Below are 25,359 nucleotides of genomic sequence, written 5' to 3' on the forward strand. Positions count from 1 at the left end.
GCAAGGCCAATGGGATAATTAGCCTTAGGTACTGATAGCTAGCCCAAAATAGGCCCATGGGCAGACAAGGCAATCTTGCACTTGTAGGAGAACAATTGTTAGATACTTAAAACAAAAAGCTGTAGTACAACACGGTGTTAGGTTTTTCATTTAACCTCATTTAATTAAGTGATTAGTGTGTGGAAATAGAATAGAAGTGATTTTGGTGAACAACACTGGCCATAATGAACAGCTTATTAACTGGCCTTAGACATAAATAACTGATAGTGAAATAGAAACAATAGATTCTGGGTCAACATCCTGGAACTTCCTTCCTAACAGCACAGTGGGTGTACCTACATCACGTAGACTCCAGTGGTTCAAGAAGGCATCTCACCACAACCTTCTCAAGGGCAATTAGGGATAGGCAACAAATGCTGGCCTGGTCAATGATACCCACATCCTGTGAAAGAATAAAAAAATACAAATAATGAAACATGGGAGTTAGCTTGACGCTGGGGAGGATAAAACTTGACAGGGAAAACAGCTTGATGTGTAATAAGAAAATGATGAAGTAAAAATGCTTGATCAAGGCCAGAAAGTATGTGTGAAGTCTGAAAAAGCTACTGGCAGGTGAATGGTATTAAAGGCTGGATTTTCAACCCAAGGTTTAGACAAAGAGCTTGACGTTTTACAAGGTATTTTGAAATTCTGCGAGCCTATGTCCTGATGCAGTCAGTTGGCATCAGCCTCATTGTCAGTCGTAGCTCCAAGTTTGGAATCATTGGCAAATTTTGAAATTTGACTCCATATATAAAATATCTTCGATGTTGGAATATCAAAAAATGCAGTGGTCCTAGCACTGAACCTTGGCAAACACCACTGTCTACCATCTTACAGTCTGAAAAATCATCTACTCACTGTTTTCCGACCTTGAGTCTAATTTTTTCCAAGCTGACACTGACACTCCCATTCCATAAGTTTGAATGTTGTAAACCAGCCTTTTATGTGGCACTTTGTCAGAGCCTTTCTTAAAATCCAGAGACAACATTTATTACTTTCCCTTCATCAACCTTCTTTGTCACTTGATCAAAAAATTCAATTAGATTAGTCAAGCATAATCAGTCTTTTACAAATCTGTGCTGGCGCTTCTTAATCTCGCCAAGTACCTGTTGATTATTTTTCTCAGATGACTGTTCCTAAAACCTTAACCCACTAACGATGTAAATTGAGCAGCCTGCAGTTGCTAGGAACTTCCTTAGACCCTTTCTTGAATAAGGGTGTCACATCTTCAACTGTCCAATCCTCTGGCACCTTTCCCATATCTAGGGAAGATTAGAAGATTATAGCAAGCCCTTCAACTATCTCCATTCCAGCCTGATCCAAGGGCAGCTTGATTGTCAATGACTGACCCCACAGCTTCACACGTGCTTCCCACTCATCTCAGAACTCATCTGGATAAAACCCAGAAGTGAGCAGGATCACGTTGAGCTTCTGATACCCAGCAGTTTTTTTGGAAATTTAATCCCTTGCCTGTACTCCAACCCGCCCCATCATGGCGGTTAAATTTCTGCCCACATACTCTAAACCAGAAACTATGAAGCAGGTAATGTAAATTATTTAAATCTAATTTGTAAGATGCAAAATAAAGATGGGAAAGTAGGGAGATACAGGTAGAAGAAGTAAAAAGAAGTTCTTAAATTTGAATCTGCCACACTAACCTCTAAAATAAAATGAGACTCTATACTTGTAAAATTAAATCTCAGGGCCAAAGAGGCTGTTTGGCAGTAATTACCATTTATCACACCATTAAAATTTCACTTATTTCTAATGCACCAACCCTAACTTTAACAGGCATGCTTAATAGGTAATTACTGCAACTTCATGCCCTTACATGTACTTCAATGCTGAGCCTGTGGGTGAGGTACTGTTACAGCACAACCGGTGAAAGAGTAGGGTAACTTGGGACCACAACTTCCAGATTTTCACTTTGAACTGCATACATACATACATACTCTGAAAGCTGCTGTCCAATTCACTCCTTAATAATGATGGGCTTTCACAGTCTTACCCTTATTATTAGTGCAAAATCTAAAAACTTATATAGGACACACATTTCCAGTGGGAGCTCCAATCTCAAACAGGAACAGTCTTGACCAGTAACAATTACTTATCATGTCACTAGATGGTGCTGTGTTATCTTTTCTCCACAAAACACTCAAAATGCTTTCCAAAAAGTCCACACCATGAGCTACAATAAAAATATATATTTCACAAAAAACATGTTTAAATTTATCCTGTCTTTTACATCCTTTAATATATCTGTTAATGTTTTTGCTTCAAGGCTTCAGCTGGCCTCAACAGTCCCGGTTTCGACTGAAGATGTTTAGGTTAGCAATTAGAAACCACATTCATGCATTCTGACCATATTCTGTCTGCACAATTTCCTTGCATGTAATCTGCACATTAACAGGAATTGAAGAGTGAAAGATGACCCTTTAGGATACTTTAATTTTTCCAAAAGTCTCTCAAAGCTTTCATTTCAGGCAAGTGATGAAAATCACAAACGTATTAACAATTGTATTTGTCTGTTATAAATGTCTAAGAGATAAACAACACCCGTGAGAGGCAAAACCTTTCATCATCTTGAACACCTCCATTAGGTCAACTTTTAACCTTCTCTGTAACAAGAACAGTCTTAATTTTTCCCATTTATCCTTATAATTGAAGTCCCTCATCACTGGTAACATCCTGGTAAATCTGCTCTGCACTTGTGATCAGCAACACGTTATCCTGGCTCCTTTGTTACTGTTGATTGCTGCTGCAAATTCAATAAAAAGAATCCCTCTCTTAGCCAATTCTGAAAGAAATAAATTAATTTTTTTTATGAAATTCAATACAACATAAATGATGAACTTGTACATGTTTTATGAGGTATTTTTTGTTTGCCAAAATGTATGCTTATTATATTCAGCAAGCTCAATAATGTGCACTAAAGGGTAAATTTGCTGTTTCTGTGCTCCTGGTGTAGGCCTATCAGGAAATTGTTCACCTCATAAAAAGCTTACAGAATGAAGCCATTCGACCTGTTGTGCCCATGCTGGCTCTTTTACGCAGCAGTGCTTCGTCTCACATCTTTGCTTTTGTCTGTAGCTTAACTTCCTCATCCTCACGAAACACCCTTTTCAAATTATTTATGAAATTAGTTTCCACCACTTTTTCAGTTAGAGTGTTCCATATACTAACGATGTTCAGTGAAAAAAATTCACCTCATGTCTCTGCTAAATCTTTTGTCAATGATTTTAATTCTATAATCTCTTGTTAATGACCTACACGCCAGTGGGAATAATGTTTCTCTACATGGTCTATCAAAACCTCTTATCATGCACACCTCTATTAGATCATCTCTTAACCTTCTCTGTAACTTTGCAACCTATCCTTGTAACAGAGGTCCCTCATTGCTGGTAAATCTCCTCTATACCCTTTCTACATCTTTCCTGAAGTGTGATGCCCAGAATTGTTTGCAACACTCCAACTGAGGTCTAACTTTTGATTTATAAAGTTGTAGAATGATCTCTTTGCTTTTATATTCTATTTCTCTATTTATAAACCCAAGTAATTTTAATTCTTTACAATCCACTTACCCCATTTTAAGGGCTAATGTAAATGAACACCAATGTATTTGCTCATTTACATGTTTCATAATCATACCATTTTTTGTAATTTGTTTTTCAATATTAGCTCTTCCAAAGTGCATCACTTCTCACTTCTCCACATTGATTCCCATCTGCCATGGTTTTGTCTATTCATGACTCTTTGTCATCCTGAAGCCTACAGCTATCATCATCATTATCTACTACTTTGCCAAGCTTCTCGTCTTACCAAACTCCATAATGCTGCTCCCGAAAACAAAATCTAGGTCCTTTATAAAAACTGAAGAGTACTGTACCCAGAACTGGCCCTTATGAAGACCACTCCAAACCACCATCCAGTCTGAAAAACATCCACCCGCCATCATACCCTTTCCATCCTTTGCTTCCTGTCATTCAACATATATTGTGTCTATGGGCATACATCTTCTTAATAAGCCTCCTATGTGGCACTTTGTCAAATGCCCTCAGGAAGTCCATATAATACATCTACAGTACTGCCTTGATTGACTTTCTCTGTTACCTCATCAAAGAACACAATCAAATTGGTCTGACACAATATGCCTTCAACAAAGCCATTCTGGTTATCCTTGATTAACCCGTACCTTTCCTAATGAAAGTTTACTTTGTTCCTGATAATGGCTTCCAATAACTTTCCATTCACCAATCTTAGGCTGACATGCAGTTTCTTGGTTTATCCGACTCCCCTTTCTTGAGCAGTGACATAACTTTAGAAACCCTCCAGTCCTGTTGCACTATTCTGGTATCCACTTTGCTTCTTTCAATAACCTTCCATCTGGACCAGGTGACTTGCCATCTTTCTCTAGTACACAGATTTCTGTCTATTCATTAAGCAGACAATTTACTCTTAAATAATTTAAATAACATGATGGATAAAGCGGAGTCACTTGGTGTAACAAAGGTGTAGATGAGTAGAGGGAGGAATCTGAGGGAAAAGATGGCTTCAAATGGGTCAAGGGCCATTTGAATCCCTCTGAATTTGCCCTCGTCTACCAAAAGAATTTCCAGATCCCCCATAAAATCTCCAACATTCTGGCTTTAAAGTGTTTCAAATCTCTCTTCCCTCACCTGCTACATCCCAGGGCTCTGCGCTCCATCTTTCACTTCAATATCTCATGACACTCTGTGTTCACAAGCCACAAACTGACATTATGGGTGTTTCCTGACTTCAGAATCTCCCCTAAATCCAAGAACTCCCTCAACAAATATTTTCAAATTCCAGTATCTCTCTCTCTCAGTGATCAAGGACCAGGATCTTCCTTGTTGGTATTCCCAGAAGCCTGAAACCCCTCCCCTCCCTAGTGTTGACAGATCCTGGAACTCTACTTCAGAATACTGAAATAGATTTCAAGACACCATATCAATAATATTGAATACTGGACTTCTTGCCAGCGCTCCTAGGGGTTTCAACATTTATATCAATGTGGCTGATAATGGTACTTGGCCTGACACTCCTATTTTTATAAAACCCCAACTTAATATAAATGATGGAAGGACATATTTGTTAGTAATTCATTAAAAAAATGTTACAAAGAGCTAATAATCAAATTTGGTAATGTAAAATTGATACTTCACATAAATTAATTCAATGCAAAATGTAAATGCCTTTTCTTGACAGAGAAGGAAAATGCTTAAATAAGCTCTCCTGCTCAAGGAAATCCATGTAAATATCCTCTAACTTTGTCAACTCCCTCCAGGATGTGGTGGTGAAGGGAAGGAAAAAGTAAAACTACTATTACCTATGTGTACAGTAATGTGCAAACTGGAATGTGAATCTGTAACAAGGTTTACAAGTGACCAAAGGTCAAGAATAGAACAAAAAAATGCTGAAAATACTCAGCAGGTCAGGCAGCATCTGTGGAGAAAAACAGAGTTAACATTTCAGGTCAAGGTGACCTTCCATCAGAATTTTTTCATGAGCTCTGACGAAAGGTCACGTCGACCGGAAATGTTAACCCTGTTTCTCTCCACAGATGCTGCCTGGCCTGCTGAATACCTCCACCACTTTTTGTTTCTGTTTCAGATGTCCAGCATCTGCAGTATTTCACTTTTGTATTAAAGTTCAAGAATATCATTCATTTACATTTTCTCCTCAATGAAACATTCTTTGAAAATCCAAAGCAATGGTAAGAAGTGGTTGTACAACTTGAGAATCACTCGGCAAACAATGTGCAATTTGAGTCATGTGCTGAATGCTTATTTCTTGATCGGTCACAAAAATTTGAAAGGACAAAAGGACACAGAATGGTTGTATTATTCAGTTCAATGTTCAATCAAATCAAAGAAGAGTTTGAAGGAAAACAATATAGTGACAAGTACAACATTTTTTAATTGCTGAAGGAAATTACACACTGTAGTGCATGAGAAACCTAAAGTTCTACATAATGATCCAGCTAACAACAGGGGCTAAAATTACACATTTATTTGGCAGATGAAACAGTCATGCCTACCAGAAAGCAACAAAACTGATGTATTGGAATTGTTGTCTAAGTGTTGCACCAAGCCAATCTATATTAACATTATATTTGCCAGAATACCACAGAGTTCAAATTGTCATGAGCAGGTAAATTATTTCCCCATTACTTGGCCGAACATTAATAATTTGCACATAATGCCACAGGCCAAATGCATTGATATTAGTCCAAAGTCAAGTAACAATTAATCAGAACCATTCATCTTCATGATCAGAATAAACTCTATTCAATTAAGTTTACGTACATGCTCTACGGTTTCTAAAGCACATCAAGTAAAAATTGATTATTTATTTGAAAGTTAAAAAAAAAATTCTGCGAGTGGATTTCCTCTCTTACTCTCAGACAAAAAAACTTACAGGATTAAAAATTGCTCACATTAGAAATGTGGGTAACACATTAAAATCTGTCCTAGCAATTAAAAAATATACATTTTCCATTGGCTCAAGTAAGTAATTTACGCATATTGATTCACAATATATATATCAACACAGAAATGCAACTCTGGACATTGCAATTTCAACAATGTTGATGTATATATCTTTCAAAGTGATTCCAGCTGTCGTTTTTACTTCTGATTTAGCTGAATAGTTTGCCACATAAATAATTCTTACAAGATAACAAGCCAGTTTTGGGAGAAATTAGTTACAACTTCATGACATTTATCTTCTTTGGAATTCCACATTTTGTTTTTTTCTATACACCAACTTGTAATATAAGCTGGGACTCATCTGTCCTTGCAATTAATTTACTCTAGGAGAAGGGCTTTAAAATTATGAAGGGGTTTGATAGTTATTTGTATTCTTTCATGGGATACGGCCGTCACTGGCAAGGCCAGCATCTGTTATCCACCCCTAACTGCTCTTGATAAAGTGGTGATGAACCACTTTCTTGAACTCTTACAATCCATCTGGTGCAGGTTCACCAGCAGTGCTGTTCAAAAGGAAATTCCAGGGCTTAGACCCCGCAACAATGAAGGAACGTTAGTATAGTTCCAAGTCAAGATGGAGTGTGGCTTGGAGGGGAACTTGCAGGTGGTGGTGTTCCTACATGTGTGCTGCCCTTATCCTTCTAGGTGGTAGAGTTCACAAGTTTGGAAGGTGCTATCGAAGGAGCCTTGGTGAGTTGTTGCGGTGTATTTTATATATAGTACACACTGCTGCCATTGTGCAGTGATGGAGTGAATACTTAACTTGGTGAATGGGGCGTCAATCAAGCGGGCTGCTTTATCCTGGATGGTGCTGACCTCCTTGAATGTTGCTGGAGCTGCACTCATCCAGGCAAATGGAGAGAATTCCATCACGTTCCTGACCAATGCCTTATAGAAGGTGGACAGGTTTTAGGGAGTCAGGTGGTGAGTTACTCACTGCAGAATTCCCAGCATTTGACCTGCTCTTGTAGCCGCAGTATTTATATGGCTGGTCCAGTTCAGTTTCTGGTCAGTAGTAACCCCCTGGATGCTGATAATGGAAGATTCAGCAATGGCAATGCCATTGAACATCAAGGAGAGATTGTTAGATTCTCTCTTTTTGGAGATGGCCATTGCCTAGCACTTGTGTGGTGCGAATATTGCTTGCCATTTATCAGCCCAAGCCCGAATGTTGCCCAGGTTTTGCTTCGTTTTGGCATGCACTGCTTCAGGGTCTGAGGAGTTGTGAATGGTACTGAGCATTGTGCAATCATCAGCAAACATCCCCACTTGTGACCTTATGGTGGATTTAAAGTCATTGATGAAGCAGCTGAAGATGGCTGGGCCTAAAACACTACCCGAGGAACTCCTGCAGCAACGTCCTGGGACTAAGATGACTATTCTCCAACCAAAACCATCATCCTTTGCGCGAGGTATGACTCCAACCAGTGGAGAATTTTTTTCCCTATTCCCATTAACTTCAATTTTACTAGGGCGCCTTGATTCCAAACTCGGACAAACGCTGCCTTGATGTCAAGGGCAGTCACTCTCACCTCACTCTGAGTTCAGCTCTTTTATCCATGTTTGGACCAAGGCTGTAATGAGGTGAAAAAGCTGAGTGGCTTTGGCAGAACCCAAACTAACCATCATTAAGCAGGTTATTGTTGTGGAAGTGCCACTTGATAGCACTGTCAACGATCCTTCCATCATCTGATGATGATGATGATGATGAGGGGGCTGATGGGACGGTAACTGGCTGGATTGGATTTGTCCCACTTTTGGATTGGATTTGTCCCACTTTTGTGTACAGGACATGCCTGGGAACTTTTCGATGACACTTTCTAGCACTTTGCTGATGATTGAGTGCACTGATGGAGCAGTAACTGGGCAGGTTGGAGTTGTCCTGCTTTTTACAGACAGGGCATACCTGGACAGTTTTCCACCTTGCCAGGTAGATGCCAGTATTGAAGTCATACTGGGAAAAGCTTTGCTAAAGGTGCATCTAGCTCTGGTATACCAGTCTTCAGTGCTATCACTGGGATGTTGTCAAGGCCCGTAACCTTTGCAGTATCCAATGCCTTCAGCCAGGTCTTGGTATCACATGGAGTGTGGAGTGAATCAAATTGGCAATAGACTGCATGCGATGGTGGGGGCCTCATGAGGAGGCCAAGATGGATCATCCACTCAGCACTTTTAGCTGAAAATGATTGCAAATGCTTCAGCCTTCTCTTCTGCAGTGATATGCTGCCCCCCACCATCACTGAGGATGATAAAAGTAAAATACTGCGGATGCTGGAAATCTAGAACAAAAACAAAAATACCTGGAAAAACTCAGCAGGTCTGACAGCATCTGCGGAGAGGGATACAGTTGACGTTTCGAGTCTGTATGACCCTTCATCAGAACTGATCAGTTCTGAAGAAGGGTCATACGGACTTGAAACGTCAACTGTATCCCTCTCCGCAGATGCTGTCAGACCTGCTGAGTTTTTCCAGGTATTTTTGTTTTTGATCATTGAGGATGAGTTTGATAGGGTAGACACAGACAAACTGTTTTCCCTTGTGCAGGGAGTCTACAGCCAGGGGTTATAAATAGAAGATAATCACTAATAAATCCAATGCAGAATTCAGTGGAGACGTCTTTAACCAGAGAGTGGTTAGAATGTGGAACTGGCGAAAACATGGAGTAGTTAAGGAAAATCATATAGATGCATTGAAGGGGAAGCTCAATGAACACTCGAGAGTGAGAAATAGAAGCATATGCTGATAGGATTTGATGAAGTAGGATGTTTGGAGACTAGTGTGAAGCATGGACACCAGCATGTACTAGTTGCAGTGAATGGTCTTTTGCTGTGCAAGATTTTGATTTGTTTACTCCTCTTGCCTTTACTATAGTGAGGACAAAAACTTGAATTTCTATGGTTCTTTTAATATAGTAAAGCATCTTATGGTGCTTCAAATATGAATTAACAAAATTTGACACCAAGTCACAGTGGGAGCTATTCGGATAGATGACCAAAAGCTTGGTCAAATAGACAAGATTTAAACAAAATTTTAAAAGGAGAGAAAGGTGAAGAGGCAGAGAAGTTTAGCGAGGGAAATCCAGAGCATAGGCCAATGGTGGAGCAATTAAAATGAGGATATGCAACAGGCCAGAACTGGAAGAGCAAAGAGATCTCCAAGGTTTGTGGGGCCAGAGAAGATTACAGTAATCAGGAGGGATAAAAACATGGTCAGACCCTACTATCAGGATGAGAATTCTAAAACTCAGGCATTGCCGGAGAGGCACCAATGTAGGTCAGCAAACACTGGGTGCAATGCGTGAACGTGACTTTGTGCGAGTTAGGATGCAGGCAGCAGAGTTTGAATGAGCTGTAGTTTATGTAGGGTGGAAGATGGAAGCCTGTCCAGGAGAGCACTGGGATAGTCAAATATAGAGATTACAAAGGCACGAATACAGATTTCAGCAGCAAATGGGCTGAAGCAATCATTTATTTCTGTTACTGTCAAGCCTGATTGTACAGTACCTTGGCACTTTTTGCACATGCACACTCCATTATTAAATTTCCTTTGGTTTGCTTGGCTCCTTTTCTATTGTCCCTATAGATGGGTAATTTTTGCTGGAATGAAAGATCAGAACACATGTTACCACCTTCCGCATACGCTCGCATATTTATTCTTCCCATCTAAAAGTAAACTTGTATTCCTCCACCAGTTCTTTAAGTTTCCTTCTCTTAGTTGGTTTGTCTTTCGTTTCCTCTCTTTCTCCTTCCAGTATGCCTGTAGGAGACTTCTTCCTACTGTTTCTCCATTTGTCTCCAACTTTGCTCTCTTTCTTTCTGCAAGGTTCTTCTTTCCCACTTTTGTATTCTTCTTTAAATGTTCTCACATGTTGATTTACTACTCCTCTCAAATGACAATTGTATTTAGCTTTTTAATATCCTAGGGACTTGTTGGGAGCAATGTCTCAGCTTGAGTCGAAATGGTAATCTATAACCCTACTGTTCAAAGGGAATCAGAAGCCAGCCACTGAGAATAAGTGCATGGCCTAAATGGAAGACAATTTATGTATAGATAATATGCTTGAAAATAAATATTGTTTGTATTAAACATTACTGCGCTTTATTTGTATTTAAATAATTTTAGAGACGGCAGTATAATTAGGAGACCTGAGCCAATCAGAATACTTCATATGCTACCAGCTTGTCAGAAATGGTCTCCTGCCATTCGTAGAATTACAGAATTTTAAATGGCACAGAAGGAGGCCATTCGGCTCATCGTGTCTGCATCAGCTCTCCAAATGAGCATTATGTCCTCATTCCATTACCCTGCCTTTTCCTCATACCCCTGCACATTGTGAGATAGGTATGAGATTCACACATATAACACAGTACTTTGAATGTTACACTATCTTTTCCAAATTAACACTTATTAAATTGAATTTGTACGAGTGCTTTGAAGATCAAATAACACAATTCTTGTCTGTGATCGTTTATTGTATGCAATCCTCGACCAATTTAAAGTTTTAAACCTTAACATTTTAAAGCTAAGAATACAGTTGAAGATGGGACATTTGATCTTTAGCAGAAGAGGGACAGAGAAGTGATCATCTGATTTGGTAGCATTGGGGAATAATCACTGGGCAAAGGCTGTTCTGTGCAAGGGATATGTGACATATGACAGGATACAGTTTATTGATAGATTCCTGGTGTTTGTTCGCAGTGAGAGGAGATGTAAGGCATGGGCCTAACAACACTAGTTCATAAGCTTTGAATATATCTTTGAAGCGATTTCTGTAAACGTGACACCAGGAAACACTTTAAGCATGAGAAGGGAGTGGAAATCTGTAACTCTTTCCCTCAAAAAGCTGTTAAGGCTAGGCCAATTGAACATTTCAGAACAGAGATAGGAAGAATTTTGTTACACAAGGTTATAAAGGGATATGGAGTAAGACAATAAAAAGGAGGTAAGATATGGATCAACCATGATGAATAGTTTAACAGGAGCTCAGTGATGCAACCCTCTTCCAATCAGAAGCCCTTAGGATATAAGTGCCAGATTGGCAAGTGGTGAGAACACCAACAGGAGGGAAAACCTTAACTAACCACGTCCTCACCAATCCACTAGTTGCAAATTTATCTATCCAGGACAGTATTGGTGGGATATTCTTCCTTATGCAGTGCACTATAAAGTCCTTGTGGAGACAAAATCCAATTTTTAAACTGAGGACGCCCACTATCATGTGTGACACTAACAGTGTTAAAATGGGATAGAGTCAGAACAGATCTTGCAGGTCAAAACTGGACATCCATGAGGCCCAGTTGGCCATTAGGAACAAGAGAATAGTATTCTATCAACTGGACAACAACAAACAACAAACAGAAGGAGGCGGCTCCAGGAACATCCCCATCCTTAACGATGGCAGAGACTAGCACGAGTGCAAAAGACAAGGCTGAAGTGTTGCAACCATCTTCAGCCAAAAACAGCGAGCGGATGATCCATTGCAATTTTCTCCTGGAGTTCCCGCCATCACAGGTGCCAGCCATCAGCCAATTTAATACACTCGACAAGCTATCAAGAAATATCTCAGCACATTGCTTGTGGCTCATAGTCTTTGCTATATCCAATGGAAGATTGGATATAGCAAAGCCTGGGTATGCCCTGTCCACAAAAAGGAGACCTAATCCACTCTGTCAATTATCACCCCACCAGCCTACTCTCAATCACCTGTTATGGCAGAGCATATGGTAAATGCTAAGCTGTTCAAATCCCAGAGGGAAATTTGAAGCAGCTGCCACAACTATTTGTACTTACTTTGAGATGTGGGCTTTCAATTCAGTAAAAAAGCCACCGAGGCTTAGATGGTTTTTACATCACTAAATTAAACATTTATTAATAAAATAAATAATGTTAAGTACATACATAGGTCTACAAATTACTACCATGATAACTCCTAGCTCTCCTAATCAATATAACTCCCAGTTACACCTCTGTTAAAGTAATAGTAAAAACACAAATTTTAAAAGACCCAGGCAAAGTAACATGATACCCTGAACAGTCGAATTCAAAGTGAGTTTTCTTAACTTCAGTTCTTGCAGACAGCAGTTTGGGCACAGAGGCTAGAGATTTTTCACAGTTGTTAGATCTTAGAATGCTTACCCTTACACACAGCCTTCTCTCCTTTATACATATTTTCCCTTTTGAATGCAAATTCCCTTTGTTTCACTGTCTTTGGACTTTACTTCTCTAATAATAAAAATCTATCATAGTACCAATATTATCAGTAATCTTTGGGAAAAATAGATACACTGTTTCTTAACTTCTCCTAACTAGGGGAAACACATCACCCACTCTTTTGAATCCAAGCTAGCTGGGTTTATTTAAAAATGCAAATGTTCCCTTTACACCACACATTATAAAACTTCACCCATGTTTACCTATTTAGCATTTCTCTAGCTTCTCTTCTTACATCAAAGCCTTCAGACCAGCTGTCTCTAATTCAATTAAGTCCCACACACACATACATAGACATAGACCCCACTATTACTGTACTTTATAATAAATACCAAATAACATTATGAAGATTATTATATCTTCCTGACACACCAGAAAAGCAATCAAAGGTGTTGCTAGCAGTATTATCAAGTGGCACTTACTAGACCAATGTTCATTTTGAGTTCTACCAGCGACATTTAGTTCAAGCTCTCATTACTCTTAGTCCAACCATGGACAAAAGAGCAGAATTCTAGAGGTTAAGTGAGTGCTAGAGGTTAAGTGAGTGTGACTGCTCTGGACATGACCAAGTGTGGCACCATGACACCCTGGAAAAAAATGAAGCAAATAGGAATGGGAGGAAAAAAAACTCTCCACTGGTTGGAATCATTCCTAGCACAAAGGTGTTCCTCAGGGCAGTATCCTAGGTCCAACCATTTTCAGCTGCTTCATCAGTGACCAGCTCTCCACCATAAGAAGTGGGGCTGTTAGCTGATGATTGAACAGTATTCAATTCCATTCACGACTCTTCAGATAATATAGCAAGGCCTGGACAACATCCATGTTTGGGCTGCTAAGTGGCAAGTAACACAGGCTACATAAGCACTAGACAATGAGCATCACCGACAAGAGAGGGAGTATTCGAACCTGCCCTTGACATTGAATGGCGTTGGCGTCATTGAAACTCCAACAACAGCACCCTTGGGGTTACCACTGATAAGCCAGATAAATATTTTAACTACAAGAGCAGGTCAAATGCTTGGTATTCTGTGGCAAGTTCTCCTCCTGAATCCCCAAAGACTTTCAAGGCACAAAACAAGAGTGTGATGAAATACACTTGCCTGGATAAGAGCAGCTTCAACAACACTCAAGAAGCTTGACACCATGCACAAGAAAGCAGCGTCCTTTACTGGCACCTCATTTACCATTCACTCCTTCCACCACTGGTGCAACATGGCTGTATTGCTTATTATTTACATGGTGCACTTAGAGCTACTTGCTGATGCTTTTCAACAGAATCTCCCAAACTTGCAACCCCTGCCATGTAGGGGAAAAGGACACACATCCTATGAAAGAATAAACAATAAAAAATGAGCTCCTATTATATTCAGTATTTCGTAACTACCCTTTGGGCATGTCTGTCTCTGTTGTTATGGGGATCAGTTAGCTTAGTTGGGATCAGTTAGCTCAATTGGGATCAGTTAGCTCAGTGGGCTAGACGGTTAGAGTGTGGTGCAGAATGATGCCAACAGTGCAGGTTCAATCCTTATACTGACCGTGGTAGCTCATGGAGGTATGATGCAGAGTGCTTCCCCTTAAGCTAAATAACCACTTGTCTCTCCCCAAGAGAGAGATGCCTATGGACCCTCATGACTAAGGCTAAATTATCTCTGTTGTTAATTGGAATGTTTATATTTTCTATCAAAACATACTTGATGGCAATCAGAGCCAGTTTGTCTGAGAAGCTTTCAATCTAATTTGTTTTATTTTATTTTGGCCAAAAAACTCAAATCAGGATGAGAAAAGGCATACTTTCTCTCTTCTGTCACATGCTCTCTGCAAAAGTGAAGTGAAATTCCATTATCAAACCTATTCTTATGACAGCCAAAGTTTGACATGGTGTGCAAAATATGTGGGATAGGATAGTAATAAGGTAAATCCTTCCACATTAAACATTTTGGGCTATTTTACTATAGTAATGAGATGATATAAATGGGAAAAATAAATATATAAATTGTTTACTGGGAAACAATAAAGCCAATTCAGCATGTATTCCGAGATTGCGCTGAGCCAGTGAAAACTACATTGACAAACCACATTGTTCAGCTGAAAAATGTGTATTAAAATACAATTTATAGTGAATATTTTAACAGAGAAAAAAATACAGTTCGGAACTTTGTTTGAAATGGTTCTATTTAAATCAAAATAAAATAATGGCAATCTATTCAGATACCTTTTGCATCAGCACACGCTACTGACTTCCGAGTCTTGCCGTACCACAGTGACCTGTATATATGTGACAGAACTGCAGGAACTAGAGAACTAAGAGTGTTTGCCATTTTTATTCCCAGGTTCTGACAGCCTTTAGCAAAAGACCTGCCAATCAAGAATTCGCACCAAATACACAAAGGCTAGACAGGGTTTGGATATCACCTTGACTGGCAGCAATACCCTGAATCCACTTTAAGAGATAATTTCTGACACAACATACACCCAGATAGCCAAATGCATTTATATAAAAAGTATTCTCCATGATTCTACCATTGATCTGAGCAGCCCTCTCACACTAGCAGCCTGGTATATAATAAACCTAAATTACTTGTCTTACTAACCTGGTTCGGATTAGGGACTGTTAAAAGACAAAATGGAGCCAATTCTCTCCTCTCCTTCCCCTGCATTTCAATGTCAAACCAAAATTGCTCACAGAAGACATTTTCAAACTCTAATACTTGGTACAACTACAAATTCCTTAAAAAACGTAAATGGAGATTATGATCTGAGACACAATCATCACAAATAGTATAATAATTCTACTCGACTTTATGCATTGGAACAGTGAGGTATGAGCAGCATTGAGATGATAAAATCGCGTCAGAAGTAGTTCATATTAAAGCATCTTCTCCCAGAAGTAACAAGAATGCAGTTTGGAAACACCAGTAATAAACATCCATTTTTAATAAAGAAAACAAGGTGATATACTTTCCCAATTAAATAAGACAAAATGTTCTGATTGAGGTGTGTATTTAATATAAGGTTTGATAGATTTCCCAACAAATGACTAATGTTGGACCACACAAACAAAATTTTGTAGGTCATGGGCTCAAATTGACTTGGTAGTTTCCAGCCATTCATGAGCTAGTTTGTCCCAACGTTAGAACTGAAAATGCACTTCACTTCTATGCCCACTACGGAATGAGAAGCTATACTCAAATTTCCTGTGAATCAAATTACAATATGCTTAAATATAAATGCTGTTATGGCACAGCAGATGGTAAATGCCGAGCTGATCAAATCCCAGAGGGAAATTTGAAACAGCTGCCACAACTGTTTTTGCAATTTTTATTTTTATTTCAAGATGTGCATTTAAAAATTCTTGAAAACTTGTTTTGTGCTGTGCCCAAAAATCTGGTCAGAATTTTAATAGAGCCTTTGAGCAATTGCAAGCACAAGAAACTTGCATACAAAGGTTTGTAACCTAGGCTGCAGCCTACTTTGGGGCAGAGGGATCAATAGCTGGCTGTATAGGATCAAGGAAAGTTGAGCTCATGCCTAAAGTTCCACAACCTTTCAAGCCTCATGGTTATTCCCAGAATGTTTGTTTCTTGAGGCAATGGAGGAAATTCAAGGCTACTGTGTTTATACAAACACTGTTTTGCATACTTCAAATCAAAATTTGCCCTTCATTACTTGAGACCAATACCATGAAAAGCAAATACTACTTAACATGCTATTGCAAAGTCAAACGTCATGAAGCATCAGAAGCCTGAAGTCAACTAAAACAAACAGTTAATGCTGCCAAGTTCATGTTTGAATTCCAAGTGGAAAGCAGAGCAACAAAGGCCAAAGAAAAGGAACAAAGTGGAGCAGATTAAAATGAATAGAGGAAAAATAACTGGCATGGTTTTAAAACAAAGGAAAATATGAATAATATGGAAATATAGGTGAATGAATAATTAAGAATGCATGGGCTGGGTTCCTCCCTCCCTCCCCATGACCTGAGGGGTAGTTGAACCAATTGCGTCCCTCTGGATCTGGTGTGCTGTCTCTTGAAACCTGTGTGGAATTCAAAGCTCACCAACAATCCAATGATGACAAGAGGCCCAATTTTTGGTGAGCTTTGAGCCTCTGGTTCCCGGTGTACGCTCCCTGCGTTTTGCCTATTTGAGGCTAAAAAAAAGAGGCCAAAACGCTTTTACACCCAAATAGATACTGACCGTATTTAATGTTAAAATACAAGTTTATATAATTTAAAATGAACTGTAAATTGGATAGTTATTTAGATTAATACAAGAAGAAAAAAAAGTCCCAAATGCCCAGATATAAATTGTTAAACCTACTAAAGTTCTGATCTCTGACATTTATTTTTATGCTAATGATCTTGAAGATGCCCACGTTTATGAATGCCACCAAGTTGTGTTTTAAAAAATGGATATTCCAGTGGATTGGAGGTGATCCCAAGTTATTTGTGTACATTTAGCAACTGGTCAAATGATTAATTTAATTTAAATTCTGCTAAAAAAAATCAAATAAAAATTACTTATTGAAAGAGTAAGACGAAACAGAAAAGATAGGTTTCTCAAAGTATCACAATGTAAAGATGCAAGTGACAATGAACTGAAATATTAATGTGTATAAGCACTTGAGTTTTTAAAGTTATGAAGGTTTTTGATGGAGCAAATAGTGAAAAAATATTTCCTTTGGTTAATATTTAATTCTAGTCACAGTTTTAAATTGCTAAGCCTCTAAGAAATAGGCTAGGAGAAATTTCTTCATGCAAAAGGCTGTTGGAACATAGAATGCCCAAATGGGAACAATTGCTACAGGCGCCACTGCTGCTTTTATGGGAAAAAAACAGGATTATGAGCAAGCACAATGACAGTGGGATTGGTTATGGACTAATAGAGCTGGCACAGACAAAATAGGCCAAATAGCTTGTGTACTGTAAGCCTTCAGTACAAATGCAATGAAACACTAGTAAACCATCTGAAGCCATTTCAGTACATTTCGTAAATGTTTTGACAGATATTGAAAACAGGTCAGTAAAAGAACTTCAATCAAGAAGCAATGGAGGGAAAAAAAAACTAGAACATAAGCTGTGGTAACAATTTTGGGTTTTGCAATAAAATTCTCTTGCATTCAACTTCATCGGTCATTCTGGTCAATGGGCCTCACACTGCCTACAAACTGAAGTGCATCTGGTACTACCCAAGACTTCATTAAACAATAAGGGATCAAAGGAAATGCCAAACAATTATAGGCCAGTTAGTCTTAGATCGGTGGTGAGCAAATTAGTAGAATCAATCCTGAGAGATAGGATTAACTGTCACGTGGAAAGGAATGGACTAGTCAGGGATGGTCAGCATCTTAAAGGAAAGTCTTGCCTCACAAATTTGATTGAATTCTTTGAGGAAGTGACAAGAACGGTTGATGAAGGTAGTGCAGTGGATGTTGTGAACATGGATTTTAGCAAGGCATTTGACAAGGTCCCACATGGCAGATTGGTCAGGAAAGTAAAAGCCCATGTGATTCAGGATAATGTGGCAAACTAGATAAAAGGTTGGCTTTGTAACAGGAAACAAAAGGTAATGGTCGATGGATGCCCTTGTGAATGGAAAGTTGTCTCAAGTGGTGTTCCACAGGGCTCAGCGTTGGGACCCTTGCTGTTTGTGTTATATATTAACGATTTGGACGTGAATGTGGTGGGCACGATTCAGAAATTTGCAGATGACACAAAGATTGGCTGAGTAGTGGATAGCGTAGAGGATAGCCATAATCTCCAAAACGATATAGATGGGTTGGTGGAGTGGGCGGTAAAGTGGCAGATGGATTTTAACATAGAGAAGTGTGAGGTCATACATTTAGGGAGGTCAAACAGTTACAGGGATTACAAAATAAATGGGAATTTACTAAGAGGGGTAGATGAAGTGAGAGATCTTGGTGTACAAGTACACAGGTCCCTGAAGGCAGCAGTTCATGTAGGCAAGATTGTAAAGAAGGCATATGGAATGCTCTCCATTGGCAGAGGTATAGAATATAAAAGTAAGGGTATAATGTTGGAATTGTATAAAACACTGGTGAGGCCACAACTGGAGTATTGTGTGCAGTTCTGGTCACCACATTACAGGAAGGACGTAATAGCTCTGGAGAGAGTGCAGAGGAGGTTTACAAGAATGTTGCCAGGATTAGAAAAGTGTAGCTACAAGGAGAGATTGGATAGGTTGGGGTTATTTTCCTTAGAACAAAGAAGGCTGAGAGGTGACTTGATTGAGGTGTACAAAATTATGAGGGGAATAGATAGAGTGAACAGGATAAAATTGTTTCCCTTGGTGCAGAATTCTAGAACCAGGGGACATAGATTCAAGATAAGTGGCAGAAGGTGTAGGGGGGTCATGAGGAAGAAATTTTTTACGCAGAGGGTAGTGGGTGTCTGGAATTCGCTGCCCAAGTTGGTGGCAGAGGCAGAAACTTTAAACTCTTTTAAAAAGTACCTGGATCTGCACCTAAAGTGCTGTAAGCTGCAGGACTATGGGCCAGGTGCAGGAAGGTGGGATTAGAAAGGGCACCTGAGTGTCCTCGGGCTGGCATGGACAAGATGGGCCGAATGGCCTTTTTGTGCTGTAACTTTTCTATGGTCCCATGGTTCTAATAGCATGGCCCAAGGATAACAAAACATTTGCTATCACTATTTGCTCCATCAATACCCTTCATAAATTTGAAAAACTCTCATGTTTTATGCGTACTAATATTCCAGTTGTCACTTACTGTCTTACAGTGTTAGAATCATATCGCTTTAAACTGGATTTCTCTTTCTAAAATATGGGGACATTGCATTATTTGGTCTTTGGAGGCTGCCAGAGAATTTTTTTCTTAAAGTTCACCTTGGAACAGTCAACAAGCAGGCCTCTTCCAAGAAATCACCTGAGCTATATGGTACTTGAAAAGGAGTAGTTTGTTTTGAACTGCAAATAACTTTAATTAATGAAAATCTGGAAGGCAAAAAGGCAATCACATGGCAGCGGCAAACCTTAAGTTTGAACCTGTGGTTTTGCTTTCAGTCTTGTTGGGGAAAGGCTGAGAACAGAAAGCTACCCTGACTCGTGTTCGCTCCCCTCTCTGCTTTGTGAAACTGTGTGTGGTTTTTGGCCTGTAGCCAGATAATCCTCATCTGAGTGTAGTTTGTCTGCATAATTTTGGACTTGCTAGCTGAGACAGGAAGAATTGGTCCAGCTATACCCTCCTCCACTCTAAAGCATCGTTGGTGAACTTGCCGACACCTACTGGGCCCAGCAGCATGTCTTCACCCGAGGGAACTTCAGACCGACAGCGCCGGACCTCCATGAGCTTTAAATTTTTTTCTTGTTGTAAGAAAGTTTCTTTTTCCATCCACCCAACTCTGCAGAGACTACCTGTGTGTGTGTGTGTGTGTGTGTGTCTGTGTGTGTGCTGGGGAAGTTTAAAAGGGTTAGTTATTTGCACTTTTGCAATTGTGTGTCAACCAGCTCTTGAAACTGGTTTAAAAGGAGTTTTGTTTTATAATAAATTAATCATTCTGAGATTTCTGAAAGAAGCCTGGTCAGAGTCTCTTTTCTTCTGGGTGCGAGAGGTATAGGTGCACAATTGGTCATTTCAGTGAGAAAATAAACATTTGAATTATGGCCTGCAGAGCATTGGGACTTGAAAATTCCCTTGCTCCTCCCATCCTGGTCGTAACAACAGTGACGTTTTGAGCAACTAAGTACTTTAATGTTGTCATTTTTGTAGAAGGCATACTTGAAGCTCACTGATACAAGGCATGATGTGAAACCAACAGACGTGTGTTGTGTAAAATAAATCAATGGATGAACAGAATTTAGTTTCACAGTGAAAGCTGAAGAACATGGCAAGCTGGTTTATGACAAATTTAGATGACTCCTTACACTCACTTTCAAAGTACAGCTTTTCCAAACTTTTGTCTCTCAGAAAAATGGTGTGCCAACCAAGCATCAGATTCCAAATCTCAGCCCATCAAGCTGTCAAGCATCAAGCCCTTACCTGGAGAACTGTGAGCTGTGATGCTGTTCTTTGCCCATTCATTACTCTAAAATGGCTCTCCAACAACACTGAATGAGAATTTCTTTTTGACATAACCTCATATGTTTAAACTGATGCACTGGCCATACAACTGACTGACCTCCTCAGGTCTTCCCACTGTTTCAAAAGCCACACCAGCATGCAATATACACAATGCCATTGTTCGGACATTGAAATATAGAGCAGCTGCAATTCCCCCTCTGGGCAGCTGATAAAAATTACCAAGGTAACAAGCCTGATTTCATCCTTGCTGACTTAACAAATAGCCAAAAATACTGAATTTATTAAAGAAAAATTTTTGAATTTAAAATAACCCCAATTCAGGCAAAAGAGTTAAATTATTACAGGTGCAGGCACAAAGTAGTCAAAGGATGCATGGGGGGATCACTTCTGCTAAAGCAGAAGGACAGTAACAGCATCACACAAAGTTCTTAAATGATGGTGCTGAATGTCAACTGGCACTGCACTAGCACAGTTTGTGTTGAACTATTCAAAAAGATGTTGATTAATAATCCAGCACAGATTAGAATCAGAAAAAGACAGAAGTCGAAAACAATCTGAATAGAGCAAATCTGAGAACAGAGTTGACAAATACGCACCAGCAGCAGCTGCCCAGCCCAGCCATCTGCAGCCCTGCATGATGATCTCTCAGTCTATGCTAGCCTACCCTATCAATACAGCTCTTCCTTTTTGTCCCTTCACAAATCATTTTTGTCTTCTGCTACCCAACTTCTTTCTAAATTTCACTCTCCTTGCTTTAATCGGTTCCCCCTATAAATCTTTCAGCACTCCATTCAACAGGCATAAAGAAACGGAGACCTGACAACTTGGTCACAGAGCACATCATCTGCCCTCAGGCTTGTATTGTTACATATCATTGCTAGTCACCTCAACAAAGTGTGTCAAAAACAGAGGAAATGTTTACTACTGAAGAAGAAAGACAATTCCGTACTTTGACATTTTTCATATGGCTCCTAAAGGTAGCATTTTCTAAATTGATCAGACACTGAACAGTCCCCTGCAGCCCAACTACTAAATGATGCATATTTGCTGCACCATCAGCCTGGAGTAAAGGAAACAAATAGAGGCTTATATTTAAACCATTACTATTTATTACTGATAACTTCCCTTTTTGTTCCCTCAACAGTGAAAACTTCAAAAACACAATACTGACTACAACAAATGAATTGCCGGTACACTTTATTCAATGATGCAGTTCAAAAAGTACTTCAGCAGTGATACAAGTGAGGAGCCAAAGCTACATTGTACATTTACATCACTGGAGGAGGACAAGAGTTCCACGAAGGGATCAGGATTTCATGCTCTTATTAATACTGCAGGATCACTTCCAATGGAAGTGCTCATCCAATATAATCTGATTCATGTTCAAAATACACCCCATTTATATTGCAGGACAGACTGGCGGCTACAAGGTTACTCAAAAACATAATGCACACATGCACTGTTGCTGGTAGCATTCTGGCCACAGACCTTCTCCAATGTTGAGAGTGATGGGGGAAAAAAAACACTTTTCTGATATGTACAGTCAGGCTGAGGTTCAGTTCATACGCAGTAAGAATCGTAGCAACCATCACAACAAGGAGCACCAGCAGCTATCATTTACATTTTCCACCACTAGTGATTTACTCACAGAAACAGGGAGTGAAACCACTTTACAAGTGCTGCCCTGTTCATGCTGTGGAGTTGCATCCAGAGATACAATGTAAATTGGGTATGGAATGCAGGCAGCAGTACTGTATTCAACACAGGCTGCAATCATTGAATAGAGCTAATGAGAACGAGACTCTCATTTACCTCTGTAGTCTGTAGAAAACAATATTTTTTTTAAATGCATGACAAGGAAGTTTAAAATCACCTCAACACCATTAGAAGCTGACAAAGGCAGAACAAAACTATCACTTGGAGGTTATTCTCCTGAAGCTCACACCAGCACGGTTATAACTCTTCCTGGTGCTGGCATGCTGAAAATCAGAATAAACGCAGAATCAATCCCTTGACAGATAATGATTAATCATTGCTGTAAATGGTCAACTTCAAAAGGCGAGTAATTCCCAAGACAATAACAAAACCTTCCCCATTGCAAAAAAATCAAGACTATACTGGTTATTAGCGCTTTTCTAAGAGTTTTGAAATAAACAGGCATCATGAAACAATGCATGAGTAAATGTTTCACTTGTAACTCAAACACTATTTTAATACTAACAGTTAAGCTCCATCAATTATAAACATGAACCCATTAGCGAAGTACAAGTCTTGAAAGGGCCCACCCTTCTACTGAGTTTTTCGTTATCTGAACATATAGATTACTCCAACCTGTCATTCTGGACTTCCTTAAGTAAATTTGGCAAATTATGTATAAAATATAACTATATATATATTAAATTATTTAATATTAATGAAGCAGAAACAGGTTATTTAATTTTACATACTCTAGATATAAACAGACACATATTCCAATACCTCTTGTTAAAACTGTAATCCCAAAAAGGTTTTGAACTCAATAACACAGCCTCAGAAACAGCCAGTCCTCAAAGATGACAGAGCCACTAATGTAGGCCCTTTAAACAACACACTGAAAAAGCGAAGAGGTTAGAATGTGGGGACCTCTGCCAGCACTCACTCAGCTGAGCTCCTGAGGCTCAGGGACAGCTTCCTTCCCGAGCACGGGGGCACGCGCGCGCGCTTCCTCACCCGCGCGTGCACGCAGAACGCTCGTCACCGCCTATTCTTCCACATACACTAAAAGGAAATTGCCTTGTCACCAAACAGAAACATTTAAAATGGTTACGGTAAAGTTTCAGAGCCGAAAGCAGACAGAAGTGGAGCGCCGGGTAACTTTCTGCGCCTTGAGCTCCAAGTGAAGGGACCTGGAGCCGGAGCCGGAGTCACAGCCGAGGCGCCGACAATCTCCAGCAGAAGTTTCTCTCAGTGTTTTCATCCTCAGGCGCTCTCGCCCTCAGCAGCCTCCTGATGAAAGAGGCCAGCCCCGGAGATGAACAGAGCGCCGGCAGATTGTCCCCTTGCTGCTGGAGACCATGGCTGCACTTGTTCCCAATCGGTGTTTACACTCAAGTTTCAAAAAGCGGACTGCACTGCAGCCGCGCGCGCTCTCCCTCTCCCTCTCTCTCACACACACACAAATAGAAAACAGCTTCACCGGACACATCTAAATTCAAAAAACGCTCTGAAAAAGTAATTTGCAGTAGTCAACTACTAAAAGATTTTAAAAGTTGCGAGTAACGCCTACTTTGTCTCAATCTTGCTCCTGTGGATGATTCGCAGTTGCACCGATTTTTTTTTTGGGTTGTTGCTAGGTTTATCACTAGGTTTTCCCCTCCCTCCTTCTCCGGAATCTCTGGCGCTGGAAAGTTGAATGACGTAAAACCAGGCACAGACCCCAGCGACAAGGCGCCAGCTTCAAAAGCGATCATGTGCATTCTGTTTAAAGGGAAAAGGGCATCACGTATTTACAACGTGTCAATCTGTATATCATTCAGAGTTCTGTTCTACCCATGACTTTGAGTTTGTTGTAGCCGGGGTATCCGTGCATGTTGTTGGAAAACGACGCAACGCTTGATAAATTGATCAGGAAAAAAACATGCTTGATCATCCAAGGTCGGAGTCAAAGTAGAAAGTCCTGCATTTGAATTGTTATTGACACTATTTGAAGGATTGTGATACTGTAAATGGTGAAAGCAATAGTATGAAATTATTCATTCTGAGCGTTGCGAGTAGCTGGCGTAATCTAGGTTCCACACTTGATACAGAGACTTGCGTTCTCTTGCCAGATGCATTTTCTTAATTGAATTATACGGAGACATTGGGTTGACCAAGTGTTATCAAACATTTTTTAAAAACTATCAGAAGTGCCTCTTTTTTAGAGGGGTGCAAATAATATGTGGAGAAATGAGCAGAGGACTTACCCTAGATCATCACAACAACAAATAATAAAAATGATTATTGCGCCCATCCTGTTGAGTATTTGCAATGTTTTCTATTTGTGTTTCAAATTCATCTGCAAAATTTGCTTTGTGTTCATGCCTTCATCAGACCTGGCTTAAAGGGATAGTGTGAGTTACCTGCACATTCAGTTTTACTCTAGCGTCATTCATTTACAAGTGTCTTTCCATTGTTGCTTGGTATCTTTGTATTATCTCTGAGCAACTGTTATTTATTTGCCTTTGTTACGGACATAATGTATTTGCTTTCATACTGCAGGAAATCAGTATACCTTGTATGGAAAGAGATGTGTCTTTTCTTACCCTTGCAGTCTGTATTCCAATTAAATAATGCAGCATCATACTTTTGAGGGTTTAAAATAAAGAAGGTTACTTATTCTCACACATATGCTGAATTAACACACTCGGTCTCACACACGCACGCACACACACAAAGATTGGATACAAATAAAGATAATGCACCTTTACAGGTTACAGTTAATTCAGTCGCTGATTTATAACTTCCAGTCTCCCACATGGCAGGCCTGTGGTTGCTTGAATGGTTTCAATGATTTAGGGTTGAAGTGAGG

At 39.6% G+C, this 25,359-nt stretch overlaps 1 protein-coding gene across 1 annotated transcript in view; it reads right to left on the reverse strand.

Moving 5' to 3' along the window:
• LOC144686562 (PTB domain-containing engulfment adapter protein 1-like) overlaps nt 1-24,174 on the reverse strand; it is a 421,104-nt gene extending 396,930 nt beyond the window's left edge. Inside the window, exon 1 of the mRNA XM_078551900.1 lies at nt 24,079-24,174. The gene's annotated coding sequence lies outside the window, so the exon portion shown is untranslated. The remainder of the gene's footprint in view (nt 1-24,078) is intronic.
• Nucleotides 24,175-25,359: the final 1,185 nt, after the last annotated feature.

This window comes from Cetorhinus maximus, chromosome 11 (assembly GCF_964194155.1).
Source record: "Cetorhinus maximus chromosome 11, sCetMax3.hap1.1, whole genome shotgun sequence".
Classification (NCBI taxonomy): domain Eukaryota; kingdom Metazoa; phylum Chordata; class Chondrichthyes; order Lamniformes; family Cetorhinidae; genus Cetorhinus; species Cetorhinus maximus.